Below are 20,230 nucleotides of genomic sequence, written 5' to 3'. Positions count from 1 at the left end.
TAGAGGGTTCTTTTAGAAAAGTCTCTCTCTTGTGGTAAACAATTTGATTGAAATTTCAGCAATTTCCTCATTTTTGTATCTTTTTCTTCCATTAACTTTATGCACTATTAAATTGCATGCTTTAAAATAAAACTAGAATCTATAAGAGCTCAATTTTATAAAAACAAATATATATATAGATATACCAAAATGACTCCATCAATATTTACCTACCTTAACAGAAGTTATTTTTGAATTTCAGATGTTTCAAATTTTTACATATTTGCATTTTCTGCATCATTTGAATTTTACATAATAAGCATATATAATTTTTGCAAAAATTAGAGTAACTTAAAAATAGAATCGAAGAAAAATACGTAAAGATGTTACCAGTAGTTAATTCCAGGAGGTGGGACTATGGATGGCTGCTTATTTACTTCTTTATATATATATTTAACATTTTTAAATTTAAAGAAAATGAATGACCTGGAAGTGAAGGAACAGAATAGCTATGGAAGAAGTATGGCGTAGGTGAGAGGAAAAGATAAAGGGAAGGAAAAACCTAGTTCTGGCAGGAATTGTGTTTAAGTTGGAGATGTGCGGGGAGCAGCTGTTGGGATAAGAAGGATGTTTGGGAGGCAGGTGGGTCATGAGGATATTTAGGACAGTTTTATGCCCGTTACGTGACTCCTCCTTGGTGTTTTTTTCAAAAGAAATATACAGACTTAAATTTCTTGTCAAGCATCTTTACCATTTTTGTTCCTCTTTGATTGGGAGCATATCTTGTGGAGCCAGGCGGGCTTCCGTTCAAATTCCTGCTTTCAAATCCCGCTCACTGACTGAGCGATGAGACAAGTTACTTAACCTTTTCACGCCTCAGTTTTCTCATGTGGGAAGTGAGGACGACGATATGATATAGGCCTGTTGAAAGGATTAAATGAGTAAACCCATGTAAAACTTGTAGACTATGCCTGGGCACACGGCACTAACATGTAATCATTGAGTGTAAGCTCTTGTGTTTTGGGCACAGCACTGCATAAAGACTCGGTGGGATTTTATTTAAGTTACTGATACTTTTGAGTGGCTGTGGACCCTCCTAGAGAGAGTAAAGCAATCCTCTCTGACCAGCAGTAACCTCCTGGGCTGGGAGGATCTGCAAGTATATTAGCTCATGTGATCAGCTCATCAAAAGGGGAATGATGGTCCAATTCCTTGCTTCAAGAATGCCCCAATGTAAAAAAAATAAAAATCATGATTTTACAGTAGAAAACATTTCTACACATGACACAAGACGCAGAATTTTAAAAGAGTGATACATATGACTACGTAAAATTTTATATTCAAAATACAAGCAATGAACTTTAAAAATATCATACATGTGGTACAAAGTTACATATGCCCCAAAACTTGTTATGGGAAGCAGTAGTCCCCTGATCCCATCCCACATTTCTTTTTTTCCAGGGGTAACCACTTTCAACTCACATAACCTACTGTTTGGCTATTTATCTCCTTATCTCTAAAGAAATATTGAGACTCTGATTTTCCAGTTTCCCACCCCAGGCCCTGCAGACCGGCCTGCAAAGGGAAGAGTGGAGTTTGTGTGTTTCCCTACCCGCCAGTCGTCTCCAAGGCAGCCGCCAGGACTTCCACTGGCTTGCAAACCAACACAGCCCACCTCACCCCTCCAAACCCAACGGCAAAGGAAACTTTGCAAGAACAAATGCCAGGCAAGCAGCTTGGCGATTTGGGGTGGAAGCGGGTTCTCGGGCAGGTCGGTAAAGGGTGGGAGCGCTCCAGAATGAGGAGCTGTGGTCGCCCAAACCCAGCGACTGCCCCCGCTGCAGTGCCCGCCCAGCTCCTCTCCCTTCCAGCCCCTTTCTCCCTTCTGTGTCATTCTCTCCTCTTTCCTGCTCTTTCCCTTCCTCGGATATTTTCGCCGGCCTCACGCCTTTCTCGTCAAATCCTCCAAAGACAGCTGTGTCGTTCGGTCCTTCGTAACCTCTGAAAGTTCCAGAATCTCAAACTCAGAGAGATGCTCCTTAGCACCTGGAAGAGAACATTTTAATTAGCTATTCAAGTCCATCACAAGCCTCATCCATACGTTTCTACCGAGCAGTAGAGGACAAAAGTGTTTCCATCCGGTCACGTCCTGGGGCGTCTTCTCGGTGGAGCAGAGTCGCGGCAGGACGAAGGGGCGCCCGCCAGTCCCGGACTCGGAGCGGCCCCGGCTCGTCTCACCTTCGGCCCCGGAGGAGCCGGGCCGGGCGGCCGTGGGTCAGGGACTTGGGGTCTCCTCAGACGCCGGGATCCGCGGCCGGGGCTCCCCTTTCTGGCTGAGCTTGGAAAGAAAGGAAGAGGTTTCCTGGAGTGAAGGTTCAAATCTTAGCCTAACAGCGGCTTTTCGTGTCCAACGGAGACTTAGGAGCGAGCAGTTCTGAATAAAATGGGTGTAAACTGGAATAGGATCCATTAATATTCGGAATAATAAATAGGGCACCTGAATACATTACAGTACTTCCCATCCAGGCCTGGAACCCTCGACCCGAAAGCTAAGACGCTGTCACCCTGGCTGCTCAGCGACGTCACAGCCCCGCACCGCGACCCTTTACTCACAGGGACAAGCGCGCAGTTAGTTACAAGACGTGCGGTGCGAACCCCCCTTGCGGGGCAGGAGTCAGTGGGCGCAGCCTCTGCCTTTTGCCCCCGAGACCCAGGGTGACCCGACGAGGGGGTGCCACCGGCTCGGTCGCTGCGCCCCTGGGCGGCGGGGCCGGGGCCTCCGGTGGCCAACGACGGGCAGAGTCGCCAGGGTCCAGCGGGGACGCCGCGGGCTCGTCCCCTCACCTGCCCTCCACGTCCGCGTGGACTGCGCGGACCGCGCCTCTCCGGGACGCGGGAGCGGGAAAGCACGTCCCATCTGAGGAGTAAAAAATCCTTCTTTCTAACTAAACAGAAAGGTCCCACCGAGATTTGAACTCGGATCGCTGGATTCAGAGTCCAGAGTGCTCACCATTACACCATGGAACCGGCTTGAAACGTGCTCGCTCTATGCCGCCAGAGATGGGGAAGTAAGTACTTATTTAGCCTCCACGCGTCCCAGCGATAATCCCAGGGCATTTCTTCTACGGTCCCGACAAGACTTGAATACGGTTGACCCGCGTGGGTGGTCCTCCGTCTTGCTTTCTCTCTGCTCCTCTCCTTTGATTGACTTCTCTCAGTTCACTTGCACCTCAGAAAATGAGGTAAAATCCGCTTTGGGCTTCGGGCCAGGGAAGAGCCCCTGAAAGTCTCCATCATAAACCACATATTCTGCCTCAGTTTGCCAGAGTGTCCCATCCTGAGGTAAAATTTCTGCAGATAGTAGTGTTACTTTTCTTCGCCTTCACACTTTTCCCATTGCCCAGAGAGGGCAGACGATTGTCAGGGCAGGACTTGGGACTTCCTGGGTCCCTTGGCTACACAGCACCGATGACACTCCAAAGCTGCCACCACCTCCTACGTGTAATATATAAAGTGTGTCAGCAGTGGGATGGGCATGGGAGGCAGGAGACCTCTCCTTTTCTTCTTCATACACTTCTGATGAAGGGGGGCTAAGTTTTTCTTACAACCACTGTAGATTTGTTAGATTTACCGTGCAAGTAACAATTAACGTTTACACCAAACACTGAGACAAACCAGGCCATACTCACCTGGGGTGACTCAAAATCAACGACGTGCTGTGGAGGCCACAAGGCAGCGCTATGACACTTCGGCAGTCACAGACTCTTTCCTCACAGCTTGGGCAAGTCAGTTTCATTCCAATTTCTTAATATATCATGACCCAGAAGTTGGCTTAAAAGAAGTGTACACATACCCAGGTACCCAAGAGCACTCATTGCTGGGTCATAGAGCATGTGCATCCGAGTTGTCTGACAGTGTATACAGTATTTATGTACACAAAATACCACCACACTAAATATTTACATGTGTAATAGGTATAAATCCACACTATGTCTCAAAATAATAATCTGCGTTATTTCATTTCCCCTTTACTTCTTCATTTTCTCCCAAAGCCATTTCTCCCCTTATCCAATACACAGAACAGAAAAATTCGCATTAAAAGAAAAGAGCTGTCGGCCAAAAAACAGAGTCAGTAAGATGCCCAGTGTTGCTGGGAGACGTCCCAGGGACTGGACAAGAGTTGACTCAAGGAGGAAGGAGGCCCTTGTTACCAGGAGGAAGTTCACAGCACCGGGCTGAGGAGAAGATGAAACTTCCTTCTGGAAAATCAAGAAGCTGAGCGGCAACAAACAACACGAAGCGCTCCTCCAGGAGAACTTCAAGGTCAGTCAAGGTTTATGAGTGCAAGGACCACAAGGGGTCTCTGGCTGATACAGGAAGAAAAGAAATCCGTGGAAAGGACGTTGAGGGATCACAGAATGGCCGGGAAACCCGGAGCGTCCTGCTGAGTGCCAGACCCTGTTCTGGGCGTGGGGACGCAGGGGCGACCATCACGGCGACTGCTGCCGTTGTGGAAATCGCGTGACGGACACAGGAAACCAAAACACCACACCGGCCCCCGGAGGCCTCTCGGAAGGGTGGGCAAAGTCTCATTCATTGGGTGTCGGCGAGGAAACAGGAAGAGCCGTCATGGATGCCCACCGGGAGTTCAGCTATCCTTGGACCCCATTCGGTTCAGGCCCGGAGGGTCCCGGGCCGGGCTCCGGGTGTCTCCGGGGGCGCTGGCATCTGAGACGAGTGAGGGGCAAGGCGGGGTCAGGCCATTCTGCTGCCCTTTTAGTTTCGGATAAGGCACCTAAGGCACCAGTTTCAAACAGGATAAAGAACATCATTCATCGCTCTAAACTTTCCGTTTCTCCGAGGCTTTCGAACTGGCACCGTTCTCCTGCGGGACAGGCGGCACATGCTGAGAATTAGTAAGTGTCTACTGCAAAGAGAGTCCAGAAAAGGCACGTGCTGTAGTCTCTGTGGCGCAATCGGTTAGCGCGTTCGGCTGTTAACCGAAAGGTTGGTGGTTCGAGCCCACCCAGGGACGGTGGGAGAGTTTTCTTTTCTTTTTTTTTTTTCCCCAGAACCCATCCAGGGTTTTCGGTGCTGAATACCATTCCAGGCGTTCCATGCTGATTATTACCTGTACATCTGCTCCCACAAAGTTTACCGAACTGTGTTCGGGGTCCTGTCCACCTCACCACTGCTGCCAGTCTTGGGCCACACTCCCCTTCCCAGCTCTATTGTCTATCGTCTCTACTGGACTCCATACTTGCCTAACTCACGACCTCCTGAAAGAGATCCAGGAAGCCACGGTCCGGTGGGATAAAGTCTTTATTCTGCCAAGTCTATAGACTTGGACAAGAAAGTCATATTTTATGTGTCTTAAACTTTTCATCTGTGAACGTTAGTACTTGTTCTATGAATGATGTCAGCAGTGAACCCATCATCATAATTCTCCTCTGCATTGTTTCTGATAAAGGCCTTTCTTCCATGGTTGTGTATTACTTGGTTTCATGGTTTCACGATGACGAATATGCTGCAACCGTCATTATCGTACACACACCTCTGACCACTCGTGCAGGTGTTTCCATAGCGTAGGGAACTGGAAGTGCAAGTGCTACCTTTAGTGTTTCTATGCTTCTAATGTTGGTAAATCCTTCAGATTTTCCTCCCACAGAAGTGGGACTGAAGCATATGCCATTTTATTTTCCAGTCTTTCAATGTCCCTTTCTTCATTTACTTGCCAACACAGCAATCTTTGTATACATCTCTCTATGATAGTCTAACTAATAAAGGGAGCAGTGCCCTCCCGACATAAGTAAGGGGAAGGACAACAGAGGGACATTGTGGGCATTCCACAGAGATATTCTATTGCATATGTTCGAAAGCTCAACATTCAATATTTTTTAAATCCTCCAAGAACTGGAATTGTTTTCTCTGCTGACCTAGTCAACAGGGTCCAGAGAAGACTGCCCAGAATGACCTCTTTGATAACGTCCTGCCAAGCAACTTATCCAAAGAGAAGAATCTCGCTGATCCCAGAGGTTTTTCCCTTCTCCCCTTTTCTCTTTTATTTATAAAATTTGCTTATACTTTTAATTTGATGAAAACAATCGAATGCCTGTCCTTCCTCCTATAAAATGGGAAATTAGCATGGGAATAAGTGTTTCTATGTTATTCCTTGTCAGTTTTTTGTTTGTTTGTTTGTTTCTGTGTTTTTTGGCTGTGACTATGAAACTTAGCCCATCTAAGACACATCGTGGGAGCCAACAGAATCCTGCCCCCCCACAGGTTCCTGCTTCAGACCTGGACCCTTAGAGTTACTAGCTCATGTTTTCTCTGTTCTGTTAAATCTCATGTGCAGAAATTGAGCATTTTGGCTTTTTCATACTGTGTGCTTTCTGGACAAGGATTTTCTCTCTCTCCGTCTCATTTGTGCATCACTAATTTCTCCTCTCAGTGCGGGATTCTGGTTTTAATTTTAGGAAGTGAACTTCTGGGGATAATCCCTGTTTGATGGTGGTTGACAGGGATCCATTCGCTGTTAGGTAGAAGATGACAGCTAATCTGGACCATGAGTCTTTTTTGTCTGATGCCTGTCCTGAGGATTCTGGTATTTCCTGCTATGTGACACCGCAGCAGTGAGAAGCTGTCCACCTCTTGTCTTTCCACTATTTGGGAAAAACCGCGTGGGTCAAGGCAATCCTTGTCAATAACGGCAAAAGTGTAGTAGGTACAATAAGGATGATCTTAATATGCAATGGTTCCCTCATAAGGAGCTTCACAGGAATAAGGGGATTAATACAGGAAGAATATTGAATTTTTAGCATGGAATACGCAGATTTCTTTTCATTGGTATACTCAAGTTTCTAAATAACTGAAAAAATTCAAACAAATGTCCTTTAGGGATTGCTTACATCAGACTACAGGAAGCAGAGGAAAGACATTTATATCATTACAAACAAGCAACCAAGTCAGCAACATGAGCACTTGTGGCAACCCTACAAGTCAAGATTTAAACCTTCCAGAACTGTAAGCCAGTTCAGTCCTTAATACAGATGGATGAGGAGCAATGACGTCATGCACAGATACATACCCTGGAAACTCAAAAGCATATCACACAAGTACTCCGATTTTCATGAATGAGCTTCCTTCAATGACCTAATTTGGCTCACTTATTTCATTTTGTTTCCCTCACTGTTAGTTGCTGTTAATACACATCGTTGCCTCTGCTTTCACCTTAAATAATGCGCACTAGTTTGATGAATTTTTTTCCCTTTAAATATATTTTCTCAGAAACAAAACAATATACTTTCTCTTCCTTGGGATAGAATAGACAAATTTGGCCTCTAAAACTTTAAATTAATTAAAAATTAATTTCCCAATTAATTTCAGAAAAGTAATAATCACTTATGTAAATATAAAATAAGAAAATTAAGAACTTCTGGGAAAAACGCATTACTACTTATGCTTTCAATGTGGTATTTATATGAGGAAAAATTTTGTTGAATTGGTGACAAGGAACTATAACAGATTTAGCTGTAGATTAAATTAATGGTCTTGATTACTTGGAAGAACAGTGAGAAATGAAATGAAATTGATTATAAAGACAACCGTTAATACTTTTAAGCAATTTAAATAATTTATACGTTTTATTTATAATGACATTTAAAATGTTTATGTCATGTGGTGTGTTTTTATCGAGGTTACTCAGAAAACTTAGATTGGTTTAATAATTTTGGTCTACAAATGACTATATATATTTTTTCAGATTATCTTAAAATGTAGAAAATAATGGTGGTATAATATTCTGGTATGTAAGTCTTGGCTTTATTTTGGCTTCAACATCTGAGTTAAGTTGGACTTCTTAAATTTCTTATACTGGTTGTACCAGTTAAATAAGGAAACATATTCAGGAAGATTTCAATGTCATTAAAAAAATCATTTAAATTTATGTGTTGAAGTATATTAAATATACTAGTCAAGTACATTAAATATACTAATACCTTTAAAGAGGAATGACTACTTGTAATTCTAGAAACCAGACGACCCAATTATGCCACTTACAATTTCTGGTAAATATTTTTAGGTGTCATCTAATATGTGATTCCATATATACGAATATATGATTCCAACATTCTCACGTTCCATCATGTGTCAGCTTAAATTACAAATTCAACATCTAGAGTTAAATTTAAATCTTTGACTAACATTAACTTGATTTGATTAATGAATCATCTTTGGTTGCCTGAAAATTCTCTCTGTCTTTGTCCTTCCCGTTTGCCCTGATTTCCTGATAGGTTGGCTGACAACAGCGCTTTCGTTGGGGAATGCTGTTGTTTTCTGGGTTCACGTATATTTCTATATTTTGTAGGTTTGCGGCTGGTGCTGTGGCTATTCTTATGTGTTCCCTTGACAAAAGTTCAGTAGAGTGGCTTGTGTTTTCACTGCTCTGACACGGCAGAATCATAACCTTAATGCACACTGCACAGCTTCTGAAACCTTCTCAAAGCGCCTCCTTGCTTCTCGTTACACATTCATTTTTTGCATGGCCCTTGCTTTTTATCACAGCAAGCACCAAAATCCAGCTTTGCACAGAAATGATATCATTGAAAAGCATGTAGACTAATCTAATGTTGGCAGATTTTACTATGTAAATTACACCTCAATAAAGCTTACTTTTAACATAAAAGGACAAACAAAACCAAATGTTGACAGGATGGAGAGCGCTGGAAATTCTTATTCATTTCTGGAAAGGGTATAAAAAAGTTCAACAGGTTGGAAAAAAATTTGGCAGCATCAACTGAGGGTCATACATACACAGGTATATGCTGTGTCCCAGAAATCGTACTGGTAGCTGTGCTACACCTTTGACCTGTGCTCTCCAATATGATAGGTACAGGCCACATAGGGCTATTGAACACTTGAAAGTTGCTAGGGCCACAGGTTGTAGTGATAATAGTTTGATGTAGTAAGTCTCCTAAAGCATTAAAATAGATTAAACTAGAAAATTCAAAATTCCTTGTGACAGGTTTGAAAACTAATAAAGGGAAACGTCACTAAAATGAAGTCGGGAGACCAGAAGTGGGAGCTCTCACGGGGTACCACTCAAGTTCAAAGACAGAAAGTATCGTCAGTTACAGACCCAGACAGAAGAAGCATCAATAGGAAAGAATCATCGATTACAGGCCCCAACAGAAAAACATGTACGTTGCATCTCCTGCAGGAAACCAGCAACTTGGCAATGAGAAACCTTCATCACCCTGAACTTTCACTTTTCTTCAAAGGGCTTGGTTTCAAAACAACCTCCCTCAGCTTCCTCCTCTTTCTGTTAAGTAACGTTCCTTCCTGTCTTTTATTTGTAGGACTTGCCTATGGCTTTTGCTATAGCTTGCTTGTCCTGAATTGCAATTCTTCTGCTATTCCTGAATAACCCTTTTTGCAAGAAAAAAACAAAAAAAATCCCAACTTTTATATATTTTTATATTTATAAAGTTTTTACATTTATTTTGCTTCTTTGTTTTTGGCCGCATTGGGTCTCCATTGCTCGGCCACGGCTTTCTCTAGTTGCAGTGTTTGGGGCCTACTCTTCATCGTGGTGGCTTCTTTTGTTGCGGAGCATGGGATCTCGGCGCGCAGGCATCAGTAGTTGTGGCACGAGGGCTCAGTAGTTGTGGCTCACGGGCTCTAGAGCGTAGGCTCAGTGGCTGGGGTGCACGGGCTTAGTTGCTCCACAACACGTGGGATCTTCCCGGACCAGGGCTCGACCCCGTATCCCCTGCCTTGGCAGGCGGATTCTTAACCAATGCGCAACCAGGGGAGTCCCCAAAAGTACTATTTTTAAAGTCAACACTGGCATTATTCTGCTGCAATGGGGTGCCCTAGAAAAATGTGTATGTTCACCAAAAGTCAAAAAAAAAATGTTCATACCTTTTCAGAATATCCTCAACTGGAAACAACTGAAATGTCCAACAGTAGAAATCTATGGAGAGTTATATTCTTACAAGGAATACACACAGAGACAAAGAACTACGTGAAAAATAGGATTAAATTTCATAGACATAATGTGGAGTGAAAGAAGTCAGACCCATGCCCCTCCAGGCCCCCAGCCCCAGTGCATGCCCTGTGATCCAATTTATGTGAAAGTAACAGGCAGAGAAGTTGGGAGGGGTATGTGCGTGATTACTCTGAGCTCTTGCATGGGAAGAGTCATGAGGAAGCCTTTTGTGGTCGTAATTTTCCACACCTTAGTTATTCAGGTTGCTCCATCAGTTATTCACGTTGGTGTACACTGGGAATGGTGTGGGAACTGTACACTCTTTGTACTTTATGCATATTATGCCTCAGTTTTTAAAAGTTTAATGCCACTTGGTTATTGTTAAAGTGATGTTGATACTTTTTCTTCGGCTTTGTACTGGGCTAGGAGGAAAAGTAAGTTCAGAGTACTTACTGGGATATTTTTGTTGTCCTCAGATTTTTGGCTTCCCTTCGGTATCGGATGTCTGACTACTTACTTATATGTTGCAAGTATGTACCAGTGACCTCTCTTTTTGGTTGTTGTTCTTTGAAGAAATCAAAGGAAGAAAATAGAATTTACCTGGAAGTTGTAGATTTCCTCCCTCAGTTATGACAGGGTGTTTGTGGCAAGCTAGCATTTACCCTGACAACGACTAAGTCAAGTGTGGATTAAAGGAATTCTGTTTGAAGGCTTTGGAGAAATGCAGCTAGGACCCACAGGATCAGCTCCAGAGAGAGAGAAGCTCACTGGAATGAACCTAATTCTCTACCTTTTCGCCTTAGACCCAAAGGGCACTTGCGCGAACCCCCGGCTCCCGCGGCTTCTGGGAGCTGAGGAGTCAGCGGGGGCGACCCCTGCACTCGGGGGCATAGCTGTGGATCCGAGGACTCTGCGGTCCGTGAGGGAGCCCAAAGGCCGACTGTGGGAGGCTCGGGGGGTCCTCCCTTCGGGGCAGGCTCGGAACCCTAAAACCAGGGCCTCTCGGAAGTCGCAGACTCCTTGCCTGAGAGATCTTGGGGCTTCAAGGTTCATTCTTCAGTTTAAAAAGTTGGCGACTAGGATAGTGGTGGCAGGACCTACGGATTTCAGGAGTGTGTCACTAAGCTGTAGCACCTGCCGTGTTTCCGTAGTGTAGCGGTTATCAGCGTTCGCCTCACACGCGAAAGGTCCCCGGTTCGAAACCGGGCGGAAACAGACATTCTTCCTTTCTGAAACTTTTACCTTCCTTTTCAAAAAAGCAAAACGGGCGAAAGGCAGGGGCTGAGGCAGCGGGCGCAGCTGCATTTTCCATCCCCAAGGTACAGGCCAGGAGTTCCGTGGCTGCCTGAGAACCTGCTCAGCGCTAGGAGCCAGCCCTCCTTTCTCCGCTCTGAGTCACTGCGGAGTCCAGGCCACAGCCAGCTGACCCAAGTGCGCAAAGGACAAAGCTGACTTCGGCTCATTTTTACATCCGGAAATCCCCCCACCTCCTAAGCAGGCGCCTAAATGTCTTGCACATGTTCACGCGAGTTATGTCTCTGGAAACCAAGGAGTTCATCCCTGGCTTGGCTTCACACAAGTTCATCCCTTCACACTTGGCTTTCCCCCACCTCGGCACACTTACGCATCAGTTTGATTTGCGTGACGGAACAAAAGAGACCGAACCCAGCTGTGCACCGGGGACTCGAGCCAAAGACACGGAAATGAACAATGTCAGGCTCCACGAACTGAGCTGGTCGCGGAGGGGGAAGGAGCCCGTACCGGTGCCGTTAACCAGGAGAGCCCCCGGGGCCAGGGCCGACATCAGCAAGTGGACGGATCCGCCCATCACCTGCTGACATCGCAGTTGGCACCTGACTCAAGAGAAAACCGAGGTTCAGAAAGAGAGCATGACCTTGGCTCGGCAGCACACAGCACTGAAGCTAGACCAGGACGGACCTTGTGTCCTGTCTCAGAGCCTACAGCGTCGCCCAGGACTGCAGATGTGAAGGGTGATGAGCAGCCGGGCAAGGGCTGGGAGCCTTGCACAGCAGCATTCAGCCCTGGGCTTCTGGGAAATCTCCGTTCCTGCTCTCCGAGTCTCTGAAGTGTAATCTTTAGTTTTACAATTTTCATTTGGAGATGCTAAGTCAAAGGTCCTCAGTGGTTCCCTGGTGGTCTAGTGGCTAGGTTTCGGCGCTTTCACCGCTGCGGCCCGGGTTCGATTCCCGGTCAGGGACGCTTTTTCCCGCCCCCCCCCCCCGCCCCCCCCCCCGTTTTTTTCCACTTCAGCATCTCCACTGGCAGGAGTCTTCCTCTTCCTGCCCCGACCAGAGCTGTGTTTTACTTCAAGGTTCAGATGCAGAAGAGCTTCTGCACCGAGTCCCCAAATGCCGGTGAGTCCCGGCCTCAGGGTCCTTGACATCGCGCAGGCTGGAGGAGTTGAGATGTAATGAATAGCCTGGGCTGGCCAGCTCTCGCCTCGGCTCTTTTCTCCCTGCATGTTACAAACCCGAAGACTTACTTACAGAGTTTTCATCCCAAGAGCATCGGGGACTCGAGTTCCAAAAGTTCATTAAAAACCAAAACCCAAACCCTTTGAAACATACAAAAATGTTGCAAGAGTATTAACATCGTATATTCTATACGTAAGTGCACAGTAAACACTTTCTCACGTTGGGTTTCTCACTCTCTCTCCGTATATAAGAATGGCGACACCACTTGAGAGTTCCTTGCAGACATCTCCACTCAAGATTGCTCCTTTCGTTTGGCGTGTCTCTCAAAGCCAGCTTCTGCGGGACTTGTCCTCCAAGACCAGGGGAAGCCTTTGTCCTCGCGGGGACGCCCCCTTGCCCTTTCAGGAACCTGAAATCCGTTCTCTTCAGGCTGTAGAGAAGCTTCAGGAGGAGTTTTATTCAGCTCCCCCCGAAGTGCAGGCAGGAGACGTTCTGTGCTAGTAGGAATCCCCCCGCACCGGCTGCCCTCCGGTCTCCTCCCGGTTGCCTTGGCGGGCAGTGGGGTCTTGGGTCAGCCTGAGCGCTGGAGCCGCCTACCTCGGGAAAGGCCCTTCGGGGAAGTGCAGCTGCCCCTTGGCTGTTGCCTGGATCTCTGTGCCCTGCAGGGAGCGTAAAGGGTTCTGACAGAACACAAAGGTGAGGAATCCTTCCCTGTAGTGAGTGGGAGGATGAGAGGAGCAGATGGGAAATGAATGCGTCAAAGGCAGGGAGAGTATTCTCAAGTGCTTGTCACAATTGTCTGCAAGGTTGGCTGTCCTATGATAATAGTGCTTACTGTTGTCTTTTCCTGACCTTGACCCAGTCTCAGGTCCAGTGTGATTAACTCTCTAAACCGTCCGTTCTTCCGAGGCTTTGGAAGTGGTACCATTTTCCTGCAAGAAAGGTGGCACACCCTGGGAATTAGTAAGTGTCTACTCCATAGAGAGTCCAGAAGAGTCACGTGCTGCTGTCTCTGTGGCTTAGGGGGATAGGGTGTTAGGCTGTTAATCGGAAGGTTTTTGGTTCGAGCCCACACAGGGACGGTGGAAGAGGTTTTAGAACCAATTCAAGGTTTTCCGTGTTGATTACCATTCCCGGTGTTCCATGCTGATTATTACCTGTACATCTGCTCCCACAAAGTTTACCGAACTGCGTTCGGGGTCCTGTCCACCTCACGACTGCTGCCAGTCTTGGGCCACACTCCTTTTCCCAGCTCTATTGTCTGTCGTCTCTATTGGACTCTATACTTGCCTAACTTACGGCCTCCTGAAAGAGATCCAGAAATCCACGGTCTGGTGGGATAGTCTTTATTCGGCCAAGTCTATAGACTTGGACAAGAAAGTCATATTTTATGTGTCTTAAACTTTTCATCTGTGAACGTTAGTACTTGTTCTATGAATGATGTCAGCAGTGAACCCATCATCATAATTCTCCTCTGCATTGTTTCTGATAAAGGCCTTTCTTCCATGGTTGTGTATTACTTGGTTTCATGGCTTCACGATGACGAATATGCTGCAACCATCATTATCGTACACACACCTCTGACCACTTGTGCAGGTGTTTCCATAGCGTAGGGAACTGGAAGTGCAAGTGCTACCTTTAATGTTTCTAATGTTGGTAAATCCTTCAGATTTTCCTCCCACAGAAGTGGGACTGAAGCATATGCCATTTTATTTTCCAGTCTTTCAATGTCCCTTTCTTCATTTACTTGCCAACACAGCAATCTTTGTATACATCTCTCTATGATAGTCTAACTAATAAAGGGAGCAGTGCCCTCCCGACATAAGTAAGGGGAAGGACAACAGAGGGACATTGTGGGCATTCCACAGAGATATTCTATTGCATATGTTCGAAAGCTCAACATTCAATATTTTTTAAATCCTCCAAGAACTGGAATTGTTTTCTCTGCTGACCTAGTCAACAGGGTCCAGAGAAGACTGCCCAGAATGACCTCTTTGATAACGTCCTGCCAAGCAACTTATCCAAAGAGAAGAATCTCGCTGATCCCAGAGGTTTTTCCCTTCTCCCCTTTTCTCTTTTATTTATAAAATTTGCTTATACTTTTAATTTGATGAAAACAATCTAATGCCTGTCCTTCCTCATATAAAAAGGGGAATAAGTGTTTCTATGTTATTCCTTGTCAGTTTTTTGTTTTTTTTTTTTGGATGTGACTATAAAACTTAGCCCATCTAAGACACATCGTGGGAGCCAACAGAATCCTGGCTCCCCCCACAGGTTCTTGCTTCAGACCTGGATCCTTAGAGTTAGTAGCTCATGTTTCCTCTGTTCTGTTAAATCTCATGCGCAGAAATTGAGTATTTTGGCTTTTTCGTACTGTGTGGTTACTGGACAAGGATTTTTTTTTTCTCTCTCTCTCTCTCTCTCTCTCTCATTTGTGCATCACTAATTTCTCCTCTCAGTGCGGGATTCTGGTTTTAATTTTAGGAAGTGAACTTCTGGGGATAATCCCTGTTGGGTGGTGTTTGACAGGGATCTATTCCCTGTTAGGTAGAAGATGACAGCTAATCTGGACCATGAGTCTTTCTTATCTGATACTTGTCCTGAGGATTCTGGTATTTCCTGCTATGTGACACCACAGCAGTGAGAAGCTGTGCACCTCTTGTCTTTCCTCTATTTGGTAAAAACCGCATGGGCCAAGGCAATCCTTGTCAATAACTGCAAAAGTGTAGGAGCTACAATAAGGATGATCTTAATATGAAATGGTTTCCTCATATGGAGCTCCACATTAATAAAGGGGAGTAATACAGGAAGAATATAGAAATTTTAGGATGGAATACGCAGCTTTCTTTCATTGGTATACTCAAGTCTCTGAATAACTGAAAAAATTCAAACAAATGTCCTTTAGGGATTACTTAAATCAGACTACAGAAAGCAGAGGAAAGACATTTATATCATTACAAACAAGCAACAAAGTCAGCAACATGAGCACTTGTGACAACCCTACAAGTCAAGATTTAAACCTTCCAGAAATGTAAGCCAGTTCAGTCCTTAATACAGATGGATGAGGAGCAATGACGTCATGCACAGATACATGCCCTGGAGACTCAAAAGCATATCACAGAAGTACTCCGATTTTCATTAATGAGCTTCCTTCAAGGACCTAATGTGGCTGACTTATTTCATTTTGTTTCCCTCACTGTCAATTGCTCTTAATCCATATCGTTGCCTCTGCTTTCACGTTAAATAATGCCCACTAGTTTGATTAATTTTTTTTTCCTTTAAGTATATTTTCTCAGAAACAAAAAATATACTTTCTCTTCCTTTGGAGACAATAGACAAATCAGGCCTCTGAAAATTTAAATGAATTAAAAATTAATTCCCCAATTAATTTCAGAATAGTAATAATCACTTACATAAATTTAAAATAAGAAAATTAAGAATTACAGGGGAAAACGCTTTACTACGTATGTTTTCAATGTGGTACTTATATAAGGAAAAATTTTGTTGTTGAATTGGTGACAAGGAACAATAACAGATTTAGCTGTAGATTAAATTAATGGTCTTGATTACTTGGAACAACAGTGAGAAACGAAATGAAATTGATTACAAAGATGACCCTTTATACTTTTAAGCAATTTAAATAATTTATACATTTTATATATAATGACATTTAAAATGTTTATGTCATGTGGTGTGTTTTTATCGAGGTTACTCACAAAACTTAGATTGGTTTAATAATTTTGGTCTAAAAATGACTATAAATATATTTTCAGATTATCTTATAATGTAGAAAATAATGGTAGTATAATATTCTAGTATGTAAGTCTTGGCTTTATTTTGGTTTGAACATCTGAGTTAAGTTGGACTTCCTAAATTTCCTATACTGGTTGTACCGGTTAAATAAGCAAACATATTCACTAAGATTTCAACGTCTAATCATTTAAATTTATCTGTTGAAGTATATTAAATATACTAGTCAAGTAAACTAAATACACTAATATCTTTAAAGAGGAATGACTACTTGTAATTCTAGAAACCAGATGACTCAATTATGCCACTTACAATTTCTGGTAAATACTTTTAGGTGTCATCTAATATGTGATTCCATATATACGAATATATGATTCCAACATTGTCATGTTCCATCATGTGTCAGTTTAAATTGCAAGTTCAAGAGTTAACTTTAATCCTTTGACTAACATTAAATTGATTTAATTAACGAATCATCTTTGGTTGCCTGAAAATTCTCTGTGTTTTTGTCCTTCCAGTTTGCCCTAATTTCCTTATAGGTTGGCTCACAACAGCACTTTCATTGGGGAATACTGTTGTTTTTTGGGTTCACATATATTTCTATATTTTGTAGGTTTGCGGCTGGTGCTGTGGCTATTCTTATGTGTTCTCTTGACAAAAGTTCAGTAGAGTGGCTTGTGTTTTCACTGCTCTGACACGGCAGAATCATAACCTTAATGCACACTGCACAGCTTCTGAAACCTTCTCAAAGCGCCTCCTTGCTTCTCGTTACACATTCATTTTTTGCATGGCCCTTGCTTTTTATCAAGCAAGCACCAAAATCCAGCTTTGCACAGAAATGATATCATTGAAAAGAATGTAGAATAATTTAATGTTGGCAGATTTTACTATATAAATTACACCTCAATAAAGCTTACTTTTAACATAAAAGGACAAACAAAACCAAATGTTGACAAGATGGAGAGCACTGGAAATTCTTATTCATTTCTGGAAAGGGTATAAAAAAGTTCAACAGGTTGGAAATAACTTTGGCACCATCAACTGAGAGTCATACATACACAGTTATATGCTGTGGCCCAGGAATCGTACTTTTAGCTGTGCTATACCATTGACCTGTGCTCTCCAATATGATAGGTACAAGCCACATGTAGCTACTGAACACTTGAAAGTTGCTAGGGCCACAGGTTGTAATGATAATATTTTGATGTAGTAAGTCTCCTAAAACATTAAAATAGATTAAACTAGAAAATTCAAAATTCCTTGTGACAGGTTTGAAAACTAATAAAGGGAAACGTCACTAAAATGAAGGCGGGAGACTAGAAGTGGGAGCTCTCATGGGGTACCACTCAAATCCAAAGACAGAAAGTATCATCAGTTACAGACCCAGACAGAAGAAGCATCAATAGGAAAGAATCATCGATTACAGGCCCCAACAGAAAAACATGTACGTTGCATCTCCTGCAAGAAATCAGCAACTTGGCAATGAGAAACCGTCATCACCCTGAACTTTCACTTTTCTTCAAAGGGCTTGGTTTCAAAACAACCTCCCTCAGCTCCCTCCTCTTTCTCTGTAAGTAAGGTTCCTTCCTGTCCTTTGTTTGTGGGATTTGCCTATGGCTTTTGCTATAGTTTGCTTGTCCTGAATTGCAATTCTTCCGCTATTCCTGAATAAACCCTTTTTGCTGGAAAAAAACAAAAAACCCCCCAACTTTTATTTATTTTTATATTTATAAATTTTTTGCATTTATTTTGCTTCTTTGTTTTTGGCTGCGTTGGGTGTCCGTTGCTGGGCGAGGGCTTTCTCTAGTTGCAGTGTTTGGGGCCTACTCTTCATCGTGGTGGCTTCTCTTGTTGCAGAGCATGGGCTCTCAGCACGCAGGTGTCAGTAGTTGTGGCATGAGGGCTCAGTAGTTGTGGCTCACGGGCTCTAGAGCGTAGGCTCAGTGGCTGGGGTGCACGGGCTTAGTTGCACCACAACACATGGAATCTTCCCAGACCACGGCTCTACCCCGTGTCCCCTGCATTGTCAGGCAGATTCTTTACCAATGCGCAACCAGGGAAGCCCCTAAAAGTATTTATTTTAAAGTCAACATTGGCATTATTCTGCTGGAATGGGGTGCCTTAGAAAAATGTGTATGTTCAACCAAAGTCACAAAAAAATGTTCGTACCATTTCAGAATGTCCTCAACTGGAAACAACTGAAATGTCCAACAGTAGAAAACCATGGAGAGTTATATTCTTACAAGGAATACACACAGAGACAAAGAACTGTGTGAAAAATAGGATTAAATTTCATAGACATAATGTTGAGTGAAAGAAGTCAGACCCATGCCCCTCCAGGCCCCCAGCCCCAGTGCATGCCCTGTGATCCAATTTATGTGAAAGTAACAGAGAGGTTGGGAGGGGTATGTGCGTGATTACTCTGAGCTCTTGCATGGGAAGAGTCATGAGGAAGCCTTTTGTGGTCGTAATTTTCCACACCTTAGTTATTCAGGTTGCTCCATCAGTTATTCACGTTGGTGTACACTGGTAATGGTGTGGGAACTGTACACTCTTTGTACTTTATGCATATTATGCCTCAGTTTTTAAAAGTTTAATGCCACTTGGTTATTGTTGAAGTGATGTTGATACTTTTTCTTCGGCTTTGTCCTGGGCTAAGAGGAAAAGTAAGTTCAAAGTACTTACTGGGATATTTTTGTTGTCCTCAGATTTTTGGCTTCCCTTCAGTATCGGATGTCTGAGTACTTACTTATATGTTGCTCACAGCCATGACCCTAAGCTGACATTCCACTGTTCATACTGCGGCAAAGAGAGAAGCAAGTGTTCATGATCAAATCTTGCTCTGTTAAGAACCAATATGTCAAGGAAGGGGGAGGGTATATGAAATTGAGGAATTCTGATGAGGAAAGTAGTTCAATTAGGCTGAAGTAACTCACAGGTGCCAAAGGGAGGACACTGGCAGGTCGTACACAAAGAAAAGCCGCCACATTCACGTCACCACTAAACGCTGAAGAATTTTTGGAGCATCCACACATAGCCAAAAGCGTTTACCTTGTTAGTTCGGAACGTCACTAGATTAACCCGTCCAGACTAGGTGTTTGATGGCTTTCAGCTATCTGTTCCTCAAGGAAAGGGAAAACTCCCCTTTCTCAGGCTTTGTGTGTGTGAGTGTGTGTGTGTGTGTGTGTGTGTGTGTTTCCTCTCTTCTCACTTCTGGCTCTTTTATAAATCCTGTCTTTTTTAATGACAACATCCTAATAACTGTTTCCCATTTTTATTAGGAACCATGTGAGCTAACTCATTCAAACTCTCTTTACTCCATGAAGTAAGTCAGAAAGAGAAAAACAACTATCGTATATTAACGCATATATGTGGAACCTAGAAAAATGGTTCTGGTGATCTTGTTTGCAGGGCAGAAAGATAGACACAGCTGTAGAGAACAAACACATGGACACCAACGTGGGGAAAGTGGCAGAGGGGTTGGTGGTGGTGGGATGAATTGGGAGATTGGTATTGACATATATACACTAATATGTATAAAATTACTAATAAGAACCTGCTGTATAAAAAATAAACCAAATTCAAAAATAATCTCTTTACTACTAGTGTTGAAGTATGATTTTCATATTCACATCTGTATACACTATATTGGGAGCTTTGAAATGTATTCTTGGGTGGAGACTGCCATGGAAAGGGAAAGTTTAGGCCTTCAATTGTTGGAAGATAGGTCCTTCTTAGTCTTTAAATAGACAGTTTCCAGTTAGTATGTGTTTAACAAGCTCATCGTCATTCTCTCTGCATCTAACGTTGTGGCTTCTCCAAAGGTCCTGTGTCCTCTTTCTCCTCTTCTTCTTCTTCATTTCATTAACTAGTTTGGGGAGTTTTGTAGGCCTACCTTTCAATCTTCTTTTCCTTTTGAAATCTTGGAGGTTGAACAAGGAAGGGATGCAAATCTCAGTGAAGTTTTCTCAGTTACCCGTGAGCATGGTGGCCAAGGGGAAGGGCTCTGGAGACAAAGTGTCTGGGTCTGCGTGCTGGCTGTTGGAATGGGTGCCCTAGAGAAATGTGTATGTCCACC

The 20,230-nt window shown here is 43.6% G+C and overlaps 3 non-coding genes across 3 annotated transcripts; 2 read left to right on the top strand and 1 right to left on the bottom strand.

Annotated features, from left to right (window-relative positions):
• Positions 1-2,934: 2,934 nt before the first annotated feature.
• TRNAQ-CUG lies at positions 2,935-3,006 on the bottom strand. The gene has a single exon. It is a non-coding gene; the product is annotated as a tRNA-Gln (tRNA).
• Positions 3,007-4,940: 1,934 nt separating this feature from the next.
• TRNAN-GUU lies at positions 4,941-5,014 on the top strand. The gene has a single exon. It is a non-coding gene; the product is annotated as a tRNA-Asn (tRNA).
• A 6,094-nt stretch (positions 5,015-11,108) lies between these two features.
• Positions 11,109-11,182, top strand: TRNAV-CAC. Its single transcript has one exon. It is a non-coding gene; the product is annotated as a tRNA-Val (tRNA).
• The last annotated feature ends 9,048 nt before the right edge of the window (positions 11,183-20,230 follow it).

Source organism: Phocoena sinus, chromosome 1, assembly GCF_008692025.1.
Source record: "Phocoena sinus isolate mPhoSin1 chromosome 1, mPhoSin1.pri, whole genome shotgun sequence".
Lineage (NCBI taxonomy): Eukaryota > Metazoa > Chordata > Mammalia > Artiodactyla > Phocoenidae > Phocoena > Phocoena sinus.
The sequence above is the reverse complement of the archived record's forward strand: the minus strand, read 5'-3'. Positions and strand labels throughout refer to the sequence as shown.